The sequence below is a fragment of the Perca flavescens genome, chromosome 3 (genome assembly GCF_004354835.1).
Source record: "Perca flavescens isolate YP-PL-M2 chromosome 3, PFLA_1.0, whole genome shotgun sequence".
NCBI lineage: Eukaryota > Metazoa > Chordata > Actinopteri > Perciformes > Percidae > Perca > Perca flavescens.
In genome coordinates this window covers 16116201-16134115 of record NC_041333.1, presented here as the reverse complement: position 1 = coordinate 16134115, position 17915 = coordinate 16116201, and the positions used below count along the sequence as shown (strand labels likewise).

The 17915-nt window shown below is 41.9% G+C and overlaps 1 protein-coding gene across 4 annotated transcripts in view; it reads right to left on the bottom strand.

Annotated features, from left to right (window-relative positions):
- The window catches only part of npas1 (neuronal PAS domain protein 1), a 64877-nt gene extending 48485 nt beyond the window's left edge, over positions 1–16392 (bottom strand). For 2 of the 4 annotated variants that reach the window (XM_028573105.1, XM_028573108.1), the window contains exons 1-2: positions 12919–14301; positions 12710–12837 (exon numbers count right to left, since the gene is read on the bottom strand). The gene's annotated coding sequence lies outside the window, so the exon portion shown is untranslated. Of the gene's footprint in view, positions 1–10751; positions 10833–12709; positions 12838–12918; positions 14302–15730; positions 15805–16367 lie in introns of those variants that run through there. The other 2 variants (XM_028573107.1, XM_028573106.1) reach the window with 2 other exon arrangements.
- Positions 16393–17915: the final 1523 nt, after the last annotated feature.

Here is a 17915-nt window from a genome sequence, read left to right as displayed (position 1 = left end):
TGCTAGCAAGTGGACAAATGTACCGTGTGGTCCATAAGTAGCAGGACAGTGATAACAATGTTTAGGCTCTGTAGTTCCAAATTGGATTTGAAGTGAGGTTCAAGTGCTGACCTTCAGCTTTTACATTTGAAGGTTGCTTACATTCATATCAGGTGAACAGTCTAAGAATCCTTATCGTTTTTATACACCGGACAATGAATACAAATATACAGACAAGGCAAACGAGGAGTTTGTGGGGGAAATAGTGGAATAGTATTGACTGGCCCAGCTAGTCACCTGCAGAACCCCGAGACAAACAAAAAACGCTTTCCCATCAAACACTTTTGGTATAGTACCATTAGAACCATAGGTAACTAGGGTTGGGTACCTAAACCCGGTTCCACTATGGCACCGGTTCCTACGCAAACGGTAGTATTCAGACTGGATTAGAACGCAAATTTCAGTTCCGACTGAAATATTTTCCCTCTGCAGCAGACTCTTTTTACTTTCTCCCTTTTCTGCCGAGTGGCGCACGTGCCCGCTATTCTCGGACATGAACTCTACAATCACTGCTGATAGACGGCTTTTTGTACACGCTCCGAAACGGACATACAAATATCACACTATCTCTGTAGTCTACCGTTAGCAGCTATCGTAAATGTAGGCTACTTTCAAAAAGGCCATATTTTCCCTCTGGGCTCACCAAAACGGACGTAAAAGCATTAACCATTCACTACACATGATCGCTAGTAAACATATAACACTTGCTCTGCTAGTCTATCGTTCAGGACAAGACCCTGTAGCCTGGCCAAATTGTCTGCCCTTTCTCCTGTGTAGGACATGCCATAAGTCAGGAGAGGTGTAGTATATTGCCAGAGAAGGCAAATATGGTCATTTTTCTGCAAAAGAACTGCTAAAGTTTGAAGCTGGTTGGCATACCCATATTTTGTTGTTACTTGTTAAAGGAGAACTCCGGGCAATTTTAACGTTAATCTTGATTGCTATATGTAAATGAGTACTGTCAATAGCAAAAAAAACGAGCCAAATCGGTGCTAGCAACACGGAGCTGCTGCAGCTAATGCCGAGAGCTCCCACTCAGCTAAAACGGCAGTTATGGGGGCATAAGATAAAGAGTGCCTTTGTGCCTCTTAACAGACACAAAATGCAATTAAAATGTCTGTGCAAAATGAACAGGGACCTTACATGACAACAAGATGCATTTAGCAACTTAGCCATTGTTTAAATTCACCTACCCTCTTAGCTGCTAGCTGCCGTCTGGGATGAGTGAGTGTGTTCAGCCAGGCTCCGGTAATAATCATCACGCAGCAGTTCCGTGTGTATTTGTAGCATATATATCCATTTTGTGTGCTGTCGTTGGTGAATATGAGTCTCTGCAGTGGCAAATTGTGTGGTAGTTTCTTTAGCCAGGCTAGCAGCCCGGACCGGCATCCTTCTACTTCCTCCCCGCCTCCCTCGCTTGCTGAGGCCGACAACAATCCAACAAGCGCCCGCTGGTCTGGTGGAGGTCTTCCAGAAGACCGTTCAAGTCTTCGCGGCGAAAATATTTATTTTATTTCACCCTCACAAATAGGTGAGGCTCCGTGTTGCTAGCACCGATTCGGCTCGTTTTTTTTGCTATCGACAGTACTCATATATATATAGCAATCAAGATTAACGTAAAAATTGCCCGGAGTTCTCCTTTAATAGTGTAATTTATTAAATTATTGTAGTTATGTGTTAGGTGACTTATGTTTACTTATTAATATTGAAGTACTCTAAAACATTAATATATTGTTAAATTTAAATAATTTTCAATTTAAAAAAAAAACTCCATAAAAGAGCATTTCTTTGATGTCATTATTCAGTTTTTCAAGAATCGTTTTAGAAATCGGTAAGGAATCAGAATAGTTTTAAAAGTACCGGTTCGGCATCGGAATCGTAAAAATCCAAACGGTACCCAACCCTATAGGTAACCCGTTAGGACACAAACCTAAACACAGCCACGTGCTGAGAAACAAGCTGAACATTTTTTTTATTCCTCACGGTTCCATTTAGCTCTCGCTGTATTTCCTCTTCACCGATGATGCAGAGGAATGTCTGCACCAATCGCGGACTGCAGTGTTTCTAGCTTCGTCTTTTAGTAAGGGATCAGTGTGCTATGCACCTCGACGGAGGGGTAACAGGATGGAATGGAGCGGCTCTATTGGTGCCATTCACAACTTCTGACAATGGAAATGCAAAAATAGCCTGATGGGTGAAAATTAGGCTAAAAGGAAGCTGGTTACAGTACAGATCTGGTAGAGTAACACTACACATGATATCAAGTGGATGCTGAGGTCTATAAGTTGTTATTGACTGCAAAGACTTGGACATGAATATTAATATGATGATTTTATTCATAACAGTGCAGTGCCAGTTCAAAACGGGCCGATTGCTTGGCCTACGGTATTGCTGCTTGCAACTTTCTCGAGAAGGGCTCATCCAAACAACTGCACTTCCTCGGGTCCTGAGCAATAGACCTGCTATGACATAGTTGTGTCCCCTAGCAATGCTAGAGTATACACATCATTTTCTAACAGCTAGCTATTTGGGACAGGCTATTTCCGGGAAGAAAATCGTTTATTCTAAAAGTTACATTACTGATGCTTGAATTATTTGAGTTAGCTACAATGTAACATCTTCAGTTTCTCTGTCTTCATCTGTTCTTGAATGTACCGTAGTGATCGATAGAGAGCAAACAGTCGAGGGTCCCCTCTCAATACACTACATAGTTGTCGAAAGAATAGGACAGACAGACAGATGGTTTCCATTTTAGTTAGATGTACTGTATTTTAACATGTACCAACGTCTTTAGCAACTATGTATAAAAAGGGCTACAGTTGCTACACTACTCATCTGATATGAATTCAAACACTAAAATGAAAGTTTAAAGCAGCTTTAATCAGATTGAAATTCTTGACGTGACAAGGTGCTTTACAATAATAGTTAAAGCGATAGGCAGAGAACAGAGACAGATGCAACATAAGAATGAAAATATAAACAAATAGAAAATAAAGCCAGTACAGAGCCAAAACAAAAATGTGTCACTTTCATACTACTTACAGACTGCACTCTTTGTACATGTGTGTGCACCCATTTGACTTGAATTGTCAAGAGAGGAAAAAGGGCTTTTTTCGACTCGTCAAGATCCAGTCTGTGTTCTCTGCCATGAAAGAAGTCAAACACTTAGAGAATTCAACTTTTGTCAGCATTTTCAACCTGCATGTGTGAAAGGTAGCACCTTGTGAATATCCAGCATGGTTTACTGTCATTCTCCTGCTGAAAACAATGAACGTTTGCTCCGCCATCAACGGCGTACCGCAACAAAGTGAATGCAGCTTAAAACACATTCAGACAACCCTTACTGAAAACATTTAATCACGACAACATTACCATATCAGTATGATGAGTACTCGCCATAATACTCTTGATGATTACTCTGCTTTATCAAATTCAATTAGATTATAAAGGCTTAGCCTCCAAATAGCTGTGGGTAAGTAAATCATGTGCCGTTCAGGAGCTGAGCTAAAGCCAAGCCAACTCTGTAGAGTATCCACCGAGAGAAAATGCATTCAAACAAATGAATAGTCCATTAAATAAAAGCGAAACTCTGCCGGCTAATAGTGCCTTAAAAGCATATTAGCATTAGAACAGCATAGAGACTCATTTGTCTCGTGAGAGAGTGTTTTAGCAGTGAGAAACTCAGGGATGAGTTAGCAAGCCTTGTGATTCTTTCTTTACATACATCTGGTGGAGGTCTTTATCCCTACAGTGCTGTGAGTGATGGTTCGACCTAACCCTGACATGATCAATTCTTTCTCCCCCCCCCCCTTCTTTCCTTTTCTTACATTGTCACTGAAACTCATCCTTCTCATTTAAAAAAAGGTACTGTATCTCCCTTGTCTCAATTAATCTCACTCTCTCCCTCTGTTTGCCCTTCCGCTTTTCCATTCCTCGCATCCCTGCATCCATCTTGTTCCTGCCCTCCCCCCTTTCCCCGAGACCCAGCCACCACTCTGGTATTCCCAAAGTCATCTGCAATCAGACATCTTCAGTGGATTAATTACACTGTCCTAACACAGCTTGATTGAGCATCTAACATCTACACCCCCACCTCCTCAGACCCCGATGGTCCCTCCTCACCTCCACCCACTTAGAGACCTCAAATGCTTTCTTCTCACCCACTTTTCATCCCTCTTTAATGCTTCCTCTCCTTTCCTCCTTTTTTTTATTATAAACTCTTCTCCTCTAAACCTCTACCTTCAACTCCAGACCCCACCTTAACCTCCTGTTCTCTAAAGATGACCATAACGGGCGACCCCCTCTTCTCTGGGCTAGGGAGCCTTTGCTAATTGGACATCGATTTGCAGGGCTCCCTCCATGATCTCTCCTGAATATCGGGATCACACTAATTGAAGAATTAACTTAGGTGAGACTTGAACCCGGGAAAAGGAAGAGGGAGAAAGGCAAATACAGACAAAGTGCTTCAGCTTAAAGAAATACGATAATGTACACACAGGGTTGCATCCAGGCACATGAACAGGCACTCACATACAAAATGGGGAAGAGACGTCCAAGAAATCAGAGCTCCTTCAAAGATAAATAGCTATAGACCTTTGGCCACATGGTAGGATCCACAAAATGTTACATTGATCATTATTATTATCTGATTTAGAGTAACTTTAACCAGAGGAGCTTCTATTAACTTCCTCTTAACAGAGCATAAAAAAGAGCAGATGTTAAACACACTTCTCCAGATGAACATTAACTAGTAGCCTATCTTTAATTATTAGTCTCTTTTTGGGTCCTCCCTCAAACACACACATCCACTTCACATCAATCATGGATCCCAGACCATAACCCCAAAAGCAGGGGGCTGCTTTGAGTCATTCTAAAATAATGATGGATGACAACTTCCCAAAGCAATCCCTCTGTGTGCCAGAATCATTTAACTAAAGGCGTCAACCCCCAGCCAATACCACTCCTCTGTTTCCCTGGCCTGAGAGCGCTGGACACGCCATTCAAAACAACAGACATGATTCTGAAAAATAAAAAAAATAAAAAATAAAAAAAACCCTGAGGAGACATGTGAAGGCTGCTACTGAAGAAGGAGCTTCACCCAAGTTTCTGATCATGACTCTGTATCGTTCCCCCTGCATCACGAGCGGTAAAGTCGGCGAGAGACGAGATTGTGCGGAGGTTAAGCTGACCTCAGGCTCACGCTTTGGAGCAGGCTTACCCTGGAGTGTGAGATGACAAAACATTTAGCCGGATCTCACTTGCAGTTCGCTGACAGCCTGAAACAAAAGAACAGTCTCGAAGGAATTTAAAATCATCGAATGAATGTCAATTAATTTCACAGGACGGACTTGAATTGATTAGAATATAAAACAATCTTTCTTGAAAGCAAAAGGGAATTGATGTCCAAGGCCTTCAAACAGCGAGAGTGGGAAGACAGAAAAACGACGAAAATGAAAGAAAGACGACTGAGCTTGTGTGTCCGTGCATGAGCTTAACAGTGTTTGTGCCAAGGTGCATGTGTGATTGTTTGTGTGTTTGTGTGTTTGTGTGTGTGTGTGAGCTCAGCAGTTAGGTTGCACGCTTGGCTGGCAGGGTGTGTGTAAAGTAATTAACATGATAGCCTCCCTCTAAGCCTGATAGCCTGTTCCCTGCAGCGAGGTCGTTCAGCAGACACCAACAGACACCTGAGCTGCGTCTCACACTCAACCCTGCAACGCATCTCTAATGCAAACACACACTAACATGTTCAACCCACATATGCCGGGTACCAAAAAAATACTGAGAACATACAGCTATCAGCAGAAATGACATGGTACATGTATACCTGTCAGCAGCATGTTGCACGATGGCTGACAACCCTTATCCAAAATAAACTGACATTTATTAATTCACATCACAATCATGCAGACACAGTGCAAAAATATATATTCAAGAGACAATGTGGAAGCAAGAAATAGAGATAACTAAAAACCCAGGGAGCTCATACCTCCGCCCAAGGCAGGCACAAAATGCTCTTAATATTTATTTTTAATTAACAGAAAATGTTTTAATGTGCATCTAAATCTGAACTAAATAAGACATTCAGATATGCGTTTTCTTTAAAGCGGCTATTATCGATATTTTGATGACAATGTTCCAAATGACGATGTGAAAACATTGTGAAAGAGGTCACTCGTAGTGATGAACCTCCAGAACATTATCATCATAATCTGCAGCTCTTCAGGACTTACATTTACCAGGTGATCAGAAACGCAACTCAAAATGAATGTTGCTCTGTAACTGCTGGATATGTGTGAATGAGTGAATGTTTGCTAAGACGTTTGTCATATCAACTTAAGTGATAATATGTCAATGTTGTTTTCATCGCTTTTTCTTTGGTGCTCCCAAGTGGCCACAAATTCAGTTATTGAAGGGTTAACTCTTTGTTGTACAAATATGAATCATGCCAAGTAAGACTCGTGACCAGTAAGTTAAGGCCAATTAAAAGAATACTTTACAGTAGCGCCACCTATAGATGATAAGCCATCACATATTGCAGGATTGCTTGGAGTTAAGAGGTTCACATTTCATCTAGATGTGGTTGCAGTTTAGGGCTGGGCGATAGGGAGAAAATCAGATATCACAATATTCTTGACCAAATACCTCGATATTGATATTGCGTCGATATTCTAGGGTTGACAATTGGTGCTTTAACAAAATATCTTCACACTTAGATTTTAGATAAATAATCATCAGTAATGTGGATATAATGTCTAAGGGGGGAAAAGGCAAATAATAGAACAGCTAGAACAGTCTGGTAAGTTCAGAAAAGTACATCACTTTACTGTAATGCAGCCTTTAAAACCAGTAAAAGACAACACTTATGTCATATCACGATATTATGATATCCAAAATCTAAGACAATATCTAGTCTCATATCACGATATTGATATAATATCTATATATTGCCCAGCTCTATTGCAATTGCACGATAACCTCGGCCATGTCTGGCACCACAGTAAACATGACGTCAAAAAACAAATGAATAACTTTTTTAAGCGTCTTCCAAATACATGATGTATTTCGTATTATGGATTGAAGATTGGATGAAATTAAGAGTGTTCTGTTGAGGCAAAAAATAGGCTAGCTAGGCGAACCAAGGAATCTAAGAACAGTTTAAGTGGTTTATAAATGGCAACATAGTGAAGCTAGCTACACCAAAAACCATAAAAGCTTTTTGGACTATACTTTCTACCAATGGCAATACATCTAGTACATTTTGATCCTGCTAATTAAAAACAAACAAATATGATGGGACAAAAAACATACGCTCTTTGGTGGAGGTAATGAGACAATCCCATATGACCACTGGTGGCCAACACAATGTTGACAAATCCTTATCTTTTCTTCCAGCACAATCTATTGTTTCCCTCTTCTTCATCCCTCATAACCCCAGGACCTTCACTCTGGTCCTCGAAAATACTAAAACTGTGGCTTGGCGCAGACCACCGAACACCCCCCCCCCCACACACACACACACACACACACACACACACACACACACACACACACAGCCCTCATTTGCTGAAGGATTAGAGTGAGGGCACCGGGGTCAAAGTGAGGCCACCACCAGAGACCCTAAAAAGAAGAAATGCACACACACACCAGGGACCACGGAGCCAAGAATACACACGCGCACGCACGCACACACACACACACACACACACACACACACACACACACACACACACACACACACACACACACACACACACACACACACACACACACACACACACACACACACACAAGCATTGTGTACACTCTGCACACATGACATTGCTTTAAAGCACACATTCTAAGGAGCATAACAACATTATGCATTCACATACTGTAGGTGTGTAGGCAGGACCCTCATCCCCAGACACGTACTGAAACAGAGACACAAATTTGCATGAGCATGTGCAGAACTAAATAAATTGACCTTAACTCTCTAACTAAAAAAAACACTAATACAAATTTGTGCGACTTTAAAAAACTGGGGTCAAATAACAACTTCAGAGAGAGAGAGAAAGAGAGGAAGGCTGTGCAGCTTTAAGGCGGAATGAATCACACCTTCGAAAGAAATCTAGTGAGAGAGAGAGAGAGTCAGCAGGAGAAGAAAAGTGATTGTCAGGGAGAGACGAAACATCACTCTGAAAACTTCTAAAGAAGGCCCTGCTCTGGGTTTTAAATGCTCTCCTCCCTCTATCACTCCCTCTCTTCCCACTTTTCTCTCATCCCTTTCATGAATTAAAAGCACGGCCGGTCTGTGGGGAGAAGCATAGTTAATTCTGATCAGATCTCCTCCTCCCCCCTCTCCGCCTCCCCCCACCCTCCTCCTCTCCTCCCTGGGCGACGGTTACCGTGCAGTCTGACAGACGGAGATGGGATCTGACAGTAAACAGGCGTGTGGATGCCCGGCGCGTGATTGACACGTAGGCAGGTCGGCGGGGGCCCGCCCCCCTCCTAATCCTGCCCTGTCAGCTCTAATTGGGGAGGTGGGGCTCTATGTCACCAAGGTGACTGATTGACAGGACCCCAGCTTTGCATAGATATGAGGGAAAGGTGGGGAGGTTCACGCATGGCATAACACTGTTAACACTACTATACTGCTAATAGAGATATATGTGTGTGTGTGTGTGTGTGTGTGTGTGTGTGTCTCATGCACATTCAGGCGCCCAGATACAGGTGAACACACTCAAGAACATGGCTGAGCACACAAATACACCACAACAATAACCACGAACAAAATTGACATGCATACAGAATGTCTGAATGCAGAGAGCATTTACAAACATTTACGCACACACACACACACACACACACACACACACACACACACACACACACACACACACACACACACACACACACACACACACACACACACACACACACACACACACACACACACACACACACACTCTTGACATGCTGTGATGAAGAGCAGAGGTTGTAAATTCTACAAGTACTGGCAAACGGGACGCAGGGAGAAGCAATTCAGAGGTCTTCGCCATGTCGAGGCCAATGAACGACAGGGCAGGGGTTAGACACTTCAGCACCTCAACCTGTGGACACGCTAATGTGTGTTAAATGAAAGACTGGCTGTGTATTTGTGCGTGCACGTGTTGGAGATATGCCTTTTGGAAACATTATATGTGCTATATGGCAGCGTTTCGCATCTTGTTGGTCAGGACCCCCCGACCCCCTTAAGGGTCAAAATATGATTAACAAGATAGAAAAAGAAGAAACATGAAAACATGCTCACAATGACAAGTTTAGCAGGTATAATGTTTGCCATTGTCATCTTACTTTAGTGTGTAAGCGTGCTAACAACAATGCAACATTTGCTAATTGGCACCAAACACAAATTAGCAGAGTATGATGGAAATGTCATTAGTTTTGCAGCTATTTAGCTTTAAACCAAATTATTGGACAAATTGAAATACTGACCTTATTATTGTACTAGATAAAAAGATAACAATTCCTCTGGAATGGTACATGAATGTCAACACCAAATATAATGGCAATCCATCCAATACTGTAGAAGTTAAGGCATATTCCTCAAAACCACAAATGTCAACCTCATGGTGGCGCTAGAGGAAAAATTCAGGGGATCACCAAAGCCTTTAAAGCAAAACCAAAGAACTTTTCCGCTTCAGTCCCCCTTACAGGTTGGAAGTGGAATTGTCCATTACCGTTACTATTATTCTTACGTCTCATTCTAACTACAGATGTGCTACCCGATCTGGCAAACTCGCACCAAAATAATGTACCTTAAAATAATGTTTCCAAAATCGTTTCAGTGGTTCATCAACTCGTAACAGGGTGAATGGCACTTCTGCATTTGCTTTGCGACCTTCTACCAGCTATAACCGCACTATGCAAGTGCAGATCTGTAGTTCTTCAATATTCATACTTTGGGCACCATGGTTTTCTGTAGAAAATGTCATAGCGAGCCATCCAATAGTTGTTGAGATATAACATTCTGGATCAAAGATGTGGAATGATCAACTGACAGAACATTACATAATACTTTCAGTCAATGTATTATTTAAAACAAATTCAGTCTAATAGAACAGCTCTGCAATGGATTCTACTTCAATGAAGGTTATATTGTTTTACAGATGTGTTGATTGTGTCAACTTTATGATCATTTTGGAGGCTTTAGTTTGTGGTGTTGTTGTTGAATTGTATTAAGTTACATACACTGTTCATCCCATGTGTTTTGTAGCACACTGTCTCACTGTCCACCCTACTTATATCAAAGAGGGTAGACTAAATAGAGGACAGCTAGGTTTACCTAAAAAGCTACCCAAAATTAAATTTTTCAGACTTCTACTTTTTAAACTTCTGGTTAAACTCTGGACATTTTTAGATCCTCAGGCCTCGAAAAATGATTTAAAAAAAAAAATCACTGGTGTAGCTGCTCACAATTTCACAGACGTGTAAAAACTATGATTAGGGGTTGAATGTTATTGCCTACTACATTACAAGGGGTTATAAATCCAAACCACTATAAAGGACTGTCAAAGTTTGTGCTCCAAAGCATCCAAATTTGTATGGCTAATTAAGAACTGTTAATTGTAATAGCTCATATCTTTGTGTATGCATTTATTTGAGTGATAGTGTGTGTGAGTGCATGCGTGCATGTGAATGTGCATGTGTGTTGATTGACAGCTGCCACTGACCTGTGCCAGTCAGAGTGCCATACTGCGGGGCGATGGGGTCGATCGCTACGGAGACGACCTTCGCCCTCATCTGCATCCTGCCTTCATTAGCAGAGCCAGGCAAGGAGAATAACAACCCAATAAATTAATAAAGAGAAAGGGGGGGAGAGAGGAGATAAGGAGGGGAAGGAGGGAGGGAGCAGACAAGAGGAGAGCAGGCAGAGCAAGGGTAGAACGGGAAGAGAGAGTGAGGGAAGGAAGGAAGCAGGCGTCAGGAAAGGGCAGGGAAGGAGAGGTATGAGAGAGCGATGCACTGAAGTATAGAGGGCTGGGAGTGTGTGTGTGTGTGTGTGTGTGTGTGTGTGTGTGTGTGTGTGTGTGTGTGTGTGTGTGTGTCACAGACAAAAAGTCAACCAATTTTGTAAGTTGTACCCAAAAAGGACTGGAAACCGATTTTGCCAAAACTATCTCGGGGGCTGATTAACAAATGTGGCTCAGAGCCCTGTTTAAACAGAGTATGTTACATTAGCATCTGTATTGGCTCTTAAATGCCAGTACTGACAGAGATGCTCTAACTGATCCACAGAGCAGCATTTTGTGTAATCACCCACTATTGTACTGGATACATTGCATGCTGGTCTTGTCCACGAGCAGACTGAGGTAGAAGAAAATACCTCTCAAATACCTCTATGGGAGCGTTCCCAATAGGACTCTAGTAATGATGCTTTCTCATCTTCAGAGTTGTATAGCATTCGCAAACTTCCATTACTTCATCTTCATCAGCACGATGGATGGAAATACGGTCTATCCTTATGCCAGGAGATTGCCGTTTTAGAGTTCTCAGACTTTTTAACAACGAACTGTATATTTCAAACTTATCGAGTGTTCTAAACTCAGGTTTTTTCCAGGTGTAACCCCACAGCCCCATCAGAAGAGCTGTAGTACCCCTTCAAAACAACACCAGTCTGAACTGATTTTAAAATGTTTAAAAGATATGTGTCGCTATAAAAATCTGTTAATTAAAACTATTGACTATATAAAAGTGGATATTGTAACAATCATTTTCCATGCAGTTGTAAACTATGACAATGTTTATCCCACTTTGGTCAAGTTTGCCTCCTATTACATTCTGGAGGTAAAAATGGGTGGTGGTGATGGTGCAGTGGATATGACACGCCTTTGGTGTGGGAGACCCGGGTTCGATTCCCACTGTGATACATCAACCAATGTGTCCCTGAGCAAGACACTTACCCCCTAGTTACTCCAGAGGCGTGCAACCTCTGACATATGTAGCAATTGTAAGTTGCTTTGGATAAAAGCGTCAGCTAAATGACATGTAATGTAAAAAGACGGAAGTTTTAATTGTTTATACATTACTTTTAGCTAACTATTTTAACCATCTATCATTACATTTTTTAGCTAACTACAGTATTTTAACCATTTATCCGTTACTTTTAGCTAACTGTTTCAACCATTTATCCTTTAGTTAACTCTTTAGACTTCTCTGTCAGTTTTGTGACTGCAACTTGGGTTAAAAAAAAGACTCTCAGATCAGTTTGAAACATTGAGAGATGTGCATCGAGCCGATCACAGCTAAGTCTAATTTGGAGAGGCAACAACATCAGCACTCTCAAGAGCTACGACGTGCAGCTTGCTATCGCCACCCAATAACACACATCACATCAAAAAGACCCATCTGTTGAGAAGACACAGGTAATATGCCTGACCCTATTATCTCTGTCTCTCTAACTGAGAAGTGCTGGCTGTTCAGGGTCGAGGAGTGTGAGTGCCAGGGAGTGGGGCCTGCTGTGCTGGGGAGGAAATTCTCAGGGCAATCGATGCAGAGGATTAGGGCCGGCTTTGGGGCTCAGAGGCCTGGATCTGAGCAGTATTCTCAGTGGGGCCCCTGGGAGAGCTGGAGAGGAAAGCTGAAGGAGAGAGAAGACGAGGGCCAGGGGAGAGAGGAGAAAGAGGCTAACCTGGAACTGTCAGGAGGCTGACAGAGGGTTGGCCAGGCTGGGAATAGAGGAGCGGCCATGGTCCCAGTTGATATCATGAATGGCGCTGAGACTCTGCCACCCACACTGGCCAGTCCGATTGGATAAGCCTGCAGAGCAAAGAGGAGATTTAATGTAACAAGAGAGAGAAAACAGACTGATAAACACGGTTGGTTATTTTGCCTCCTTACTCTCCATCTTTTCATTTTCTTGAGGCCAAATCGGTAGTTGTCTTCTAACTTGATGAGTGCAGCACACAACAAAAGGCTCCCTCCGTCTGTGTGTCTGCCTCTGATGCTCATGATTGGTCAGCCCGTTTGCCAGCTCGCCGCTCTCCCCCGGGTACAGACGGTTGGATCCATGATTCATTTTGCAATGAGGAAAAAAAAGGAGAGAGCGCAAGTGAGAGAAGAAACAGCCAAGACCACTGGGAAATTATACGGTGGAGCGGCGTGGTGGATCTGGAATTAAACGGCATAATTAATCAAGCAAAAAAACAAGCACGTTGCTCATACATTTATTATTTGCATTTTTTTCCACTTCAGGAGATGTAATCAGCAGATATACATTGGGGCACCTGATCCATGTCACAGGGACCTGGAGGCCGAGAGCCCATTTCGACCACTGACCCTAAAAGTGAAAAGTGGGATCGGTTCTGCTCAACGCTTTGTTTATTTTTCTCTGACTATCATCTCCACACAATGCCCTCTGTCTCCAAAGCAATATCCACAACAAGCAGAACAAGTCCCACAGAATCATGTTGTTGTCTCCCTGTTCTTTAAATGAGGGTGTCTGCAAAATTGGGTTCACAACTCTGGGCTCTCTGTGGGGCTTGTTCTGCATTATGCAGTGTGTGCACTTGACCTGATGAAGAAAAACTAGCCACTTTAAAACAAAACAGCGTGGAAATATGACAGCAATATGATCACACAGCAGTAAGGGGCTGACAAAACCATGTAAACACCTCCCAAAATAACTTTCATATAAGTAAATCACCATTACAAGCAGGGCTGCAAAAGGTCAAATTAGGTTGCATGCCAATTAGCAGAACTTGCTAATCCCTGTACAATAGTGTATGTCCATCATATCATTATAAGACTGATTGATTTCTGAGACTGGTCCCCGCTAAATAATTTAGCATTTTCCTTAACAATGTACCTGAAACTCTTAGCGGTCTCATGTTGCTTTGAAAACTCATTGACCAAAGTAGTGATTGCCAGGCCTGTTTTTTTACAGTCTTGTTTTGTAGCTGACAAATGCTGCTGATTGACATGCAACCCAATATGACATGATACTTGTAGTTGAGTTTTTAATAAGTTAGTTTAGTTACTTTAAATCATATGCACAACCCCTCCCTCCCTCCTTCCCCCAGGCTGGACTGAGGTCTAACTTAATACTTGAGCAATGGATGTAATCCTATTACTCAAACTTCAAACCTCTAATATTGATATTGACTGTTGATTTGTATCTATCCTACGGTCTACTTTAGTCCCTTATAATGCCCATATTTTTTTTTACCTTATCCTTGCACTGCTATAGTTTATATATTACTATGTCTTGCACTACCACCATGACCCACACTCTCATAGAGCACCTTACTTTTTATTTATTTTATTTATCATCCTGTTTATGATGTATGCATATGTTGTGTGTGATGTCTTTAAGCTACTGGGACCTTGAATTTCCCCTTGGGAATCAATAAAGTATCTATCTATCTAAATCCTTTATCATGTGGTGTTTTGTGGGATTCTGCCTGCTCTTGTGGTCATCTTTGCTATAATATTTTCAAAGTATTTTAACAAAAAGTCCCTAATCAACTACATTTAGGAATGCCAAAGTTGTTACCCCAACTAAAGCACATTTGAACCCCTTTAACCCCCCCCCCCCCAGATTTCTGTGAGCTACAACATAAGCTGTTCAACCAAAGTGTTAGGTTCCCCTCTCAGATTGATTTTAACAGTGTTTGGACTCCTGGAGATGGTAAAAAATAAAAAAGCAAAGATTAACATTCTATATTACATTCATGCACACTGCCTATAGGCTATAGCTTTCTAATTTTGATTTATTAGTTATTTGTACCTCACTGGATTGTTTGTTGTCTGTAATACTTAATTTACTCCTGGTGATCAATAAATCATATTTGATCTTATCTTTTAATAAGGAATGGTAAAAATGCTATAAAAAACAATGTCATACTTTATTTTTACGAAGTTATTAATAGTAATAATATCGACATTAGTAGTGATGGTAGTGAGATTGGTACAGTAATTGAATTGTGTACGTTTTCGTTCCATAAATTCAAAAACAAATTGTCCAAGACATGATACATTTCTGTAATACTGAAGATGTTACCTAACCATTTGAGGACGAAAGATTATATCATGTTCCAAGGAGGCGTGGCAAACCTTTTTGTGCCTTTCCTCACTGTCACAACCTCCTCCGCCCTCCCTTTATTCCTGTCCTCACTCCACTGGGTTATATATTTTTTTTCTTTCCCCGTGCTCTCCCTTTTGCTGTCTTTCTGCATATCTCTTCCCATCCACCATTCTACTCTGCAATCAGCATTAAGGATTAGTTAGGGATGGCTTAAGAGGTCAAGGTTAAACTAAGTGTTGGCTTGGTTAGTGTATTAGGGTAAACTTGGTGTTTTTTAACAGCTAGCAAAATCCAGCTAGTCATGAACATTTTTGTGGTTGAGTAGGGGTCTGCACACACTAAGAGGTTGGGAAGCACTAATCTAGAGCATGCACAATAGGTATCTTTTGCAAGGTTAAGAATTTTCTTCTTAGTAAAGCCTTTTAGCACTGTCCCAATCTCCCAAAACCATCAGCTGTCCCAAAAAAAAACCTAATTCCAAAATTAGTGACATGATATATATTTACTGATTTTGTTAGAGTAGTACATCATATTCATGTTTGTATCAAAGTTGGTGCAATATATTAGCTATACCAATTTTATGACCTTATGATGAAAACTAGCTAAAGCTTAACCCATTTTCCTCACCTCATGCGTTGCAGGTATGGTTGCAGGAAAGGACATGCATGGTCAACTTCCGGTTTGCTGCATGGCCCGCCCACCTACTTGATGTCACACCAATGAGGACATGCAATTTTGATTATGTGCAGTATCTGGAACATGTTAATAGAAATTAAGAAAAGTGAAAGTGTATCTACCATACATCATAATAACCAGTTATTAGGTGATATATATATATATATATATAATGTTACTTTTTCTTCATGCCATTATTTATTCTTATTGTCATCTGCCTTTTGTGAACTATATGATGTCAACCATTTACATTCTTAATAGAGAAAAATAAAATAAAAGAGGGAACAAAATAAAATATTATAATAATTGTGTGGTTTCTCAGCTACAGTAGGGCTCAGCAAAAAAAAGTTTTTTATTTTCACTCATATGAGGAGAGGAAATAATATAGGTAGGCTATAATTGCCCCATGTCCAGATCACCCTTACTCTACCCCTATAACAGGTTGTTATTGTAGCAATATTGATGTGTTGTTTTTTTCCACAGGATATAGGCTAATAGCATTGCTGAATTTGCACGTAGAATATATTTCGTATAGCCTACATTATGTACGTAATTTTTCACCTAGACCTCCACCACATATGTTACATACCTTACAGTCATTATGCGCCATTATTATGCATAAGTAAATAGGCCAAAACAGTTTGAAACGTATCACTTTCCAGCTGGTCAATACGGCTTGTTCCTGGAGCGCCGTCATCAATCGAGCCATCAATATGGAAATACCACTGTGACCCAGACATTAATCAATGGGCTCCTCCGGGAGGAGAGGGAGGGCAGGGGCACCTAAAATCATCAATGAGACGGATCGGCCCGCAGTCAGGCTCGGACAGTCCGTATTGATAAGAGCATTTCCACCTGTAGCGGCCAGAGCGGGGAGACAGGCCGCATCTGAATTCAATACCCGCCGCCGCAGCTGCGAGCTCGAAGCCCAGAAAGACACGGTTGAGCGGAGATACGTGCCTCGACTCATCATAAGACCAGTCTCTTTTTTCCCATATATGTCCCCTTCCTCCTCCTCCTCCTCCTCTCTGTCTACCTCAGAACTTTAATTTTTTTTTTTTTGGTCATGCCTTGCACTAAAGAAGCACATCACGCCTCTAATACAGAGCTACAATGACTTCAAATTAAGTTCTTTGTCTTTATTCCGGGGCTTACTTTGACTCCTCCGTCCTCCTCCTCCTCCTCCTCCTCCTCCTCTCACACACAATCTCTGGAGTTTAGTCAAACCCATTTCCTCCTCCACTTTCAAACTGTGAGAGGGGAAGTGGAGCTCGACATCAATGAGAAAAGTCTCGCGCGCTCGTCTCACGCATTCATCTCACTGTTGAGCGCGGGATTAAAGCGTCGTCTCACTGTTGACATCCAAAAACCTTGACCCAATCAATTAGGTCCATGCTCTGCGTTTGCCTCCTTTACCCGGATACAGCACAGCGATGGTTGATGGGTAGTGTGGGACAAGTCAGCCTCCTAGTGGCGTGTTTGTGTATGCACAATGACATTTTGTTAAATCATTTAGATCAATTCGATCATTGCGATTTGGTAGCACAATGAAGCTCTAATAGCTGCATTAACTCGTCTCACTTTGCAATTTCCCCTCACATCAGTGACTATTCCTGGCATTCCTGACAACCCCGAGTGGTTTCATCCCCACGTTGGCTAGTTAAGCAATGTTGACGATCCCCCATATTAGACTTCCAATCAAATCCCACACCCATCTCTCCCTCAGGACACTTCTTAAAGGTTAGAGTTCAAGGGTCGTGTGTCCTGTGTGCACACGGGCCTGCCCTTTTCATTCCCAATCAGCCGCTTTTTTCTTCCTGTGCCAGAATGGCGAGATGCACCACAAAGGTCATGGACATGGATTTCCTTTGGTTTGACTCAATGAAAAGGTCAGATGAGGGCACCGTGAAATGGCAGTGAGGCCTTCGCATCGCCCTCACAGGGACCCGAGTCCTTACATCACCCTGGAATTGGCACAGGCGGAGCCCTTCTCAGGCCGCTCTCGCAAAAACCGGGAGGGTCCCATGAGCCGCTGTGACCTCGTCTGGTCCCCCCCCCCCATGTGGCTTTAATGGCCCTTCAACAGTGTGCAAAGAAAACAGAGCAACAAACTGTGGTACAAAGATTATTGCATGCT